The sequence below is a fragment of the Alosa alosa genome, chromosome 16 (genome assembly GCF_017589495.1).
Source record: "Alosa alosa isolate M-15738 ecotype Scorff River chromosome 16, AALO_Geno_1.1, whole genome shotgun sequence".
In the NCBI taxonomy this organism is placed as follows: domain Eukaryota; kingdom Metazoa; phylum Chordata; class Actinopteri; order Clupeiformes; family Clupeidae; genus Alosa; species Alosa alosa.
Window position 1 is genome coordinate 4536931 of NC_063204.1, and position 1744 is coordinate 4538674.

General features: G+C 43.1%; 1 non-coding gene across 1 annotated transcript; it reads left to right on the forward strand.

Moving 5' to 3' along the window:
* The first annotated feature begins 632 nt into the window (after positions 1–632).
* On the forward strand, positions 633–717 carry trnal-uaa. Its single transcript has one exon. It is a non-coding gene; the product is annotated as a tRNA-Leu (tRNA).
* The last annotated feature ends 1027 nt before the right edge of the window (positions 718–1744 follow it).

Consider the following 1744-nt stretch of genomic DNA (forward strand, 5'->3'; position numbering starts at 1 on the left):
CCAAGCAATTGATCATGTCAGCTCGAGATCAGAACTTCAGATGCAGAGGGAGACATTGCTGCATCCTGACACTTGAGTACGTGTGTAGAATGTTCATGTTCTGGGAGGCTTTGGAGACCTACATGATCCAATGGACTTGAGCCGTATAGCCTATGTAGGCTATTTGCTGTTGAAAATAAATGGATAAACTCATAAATTAGGCATACTCACTGTTGTGAGTAGTCCTTATCATGAACTATCTGTCAAAAATAAGCCCCGCCCCCTGAAATGTCATAAATCACGTCATAACCACGCCTCCTTTTTATGCAAATTAGCCATGTGGATGTCACCACGTGTTGTTTGTTATTGTTATTGTTTTGTGAGTCATGTGACAGTCATGTGACTGGTGTCAAACCCCTGGGCAGCCATATTGGATGTAAAGTCATGTGACAGTCATGTGTCTGGTGTCAAACAATGCCACGCCCCCTTGGCATCCATATTGGATGTAGTGTCATGTGACTGATGTCAAACCCCTGGGCGGCCATATTGGCCCCCAAACCCACATGTGTGTTTTGTGGATAATGGGGGATCAGATAAACTTTGTAAGAGTTGTATATGTTTAGTGGTAAATGGGTGTAAATACAAAGTGTGCTGCTAGGATGGCCGAGTGGTTAAGGCGTTGGACTTAAGATCAAATGGATGTTTGTGTCCTCGTGGGTTCGACCCCCACTCCTAGCAGCTATATTAATGGCTGAGAGTAGTATGAAGTTTACTTTTATTTTTTGATAAGTCCTAGAGATGTTGAGAGATATGGATTAAAAAAAAAAATTTTTTTATTGGTTACCATTTCGCTAGGCGCTTTGGTTAAAAAGGTGTCAGCCAAATCCCATGTACTGTAATTTTTATAACTAGAATCATGGGGTCGTGTGTGTGTGTGTGTGTGTGTGTGAGCAATTGGGTCTATGCCTGGAGGAGGTGTTGGGCCCGGGCATGTCACTGTGTGTGATGTTTGAAGCCCCTTTCATGTGTCTTATCATATAGTTGGCTAGCCGGAGTCATACTGTTTAACTGATTACAAACACAGTGGTTAATTATGTATGTATGTATTGGGGGTCTAAGAAGCCCCCACACTTTGTAGAGGCGGTGTTGTGCCCAGACATGTCTCTGAGTTTATTGTTTGAAGCCCCTTACATGTGGCTCATCAAACAACAGGCTAGCCGGAGACGTACTGCTTAACTGATTACAAACACAGTGGTTAATTATGTATGTATGTATTGGGGTCTATGAACCCCCTCACTTTGTAGAGGAGGTGTTGGGTCAGGATATGTCTCTGAGTGTATTGTTTGAGACCCCTATCATATGACTTGATATAGGCTGGACTATTCCATGATGCTGTGTAGCGACTGTCCATAGCAGGCTGTACAATATCCTTCCAAGAGTCCCTAAATATCACCCAATCTGCATCACAAAATGAAATGTGCGCCATGTCGTCTGAAAACGCCAAATCCGGAGATGTCAAAGCGTATAGCTTCACACTGCGATATTCCTTGTCAAAAACATAGCCTCCTATGCCCATCGCTCAACAACCATTGGTATTCCACGCCATCATTAGGGTTTACTCAGAAAATTAACAAAAGTTTCAGGTCTCCTCCTTTATGTGCATAAGTCATTTCAGGATTCGATAGCTTAGCTAACAGGCGCGGAGTGTAATCCGTCTCTTTGATTTTGCCGATTCAATCATGTCAGCCATGGTAAGTTCTGTTCA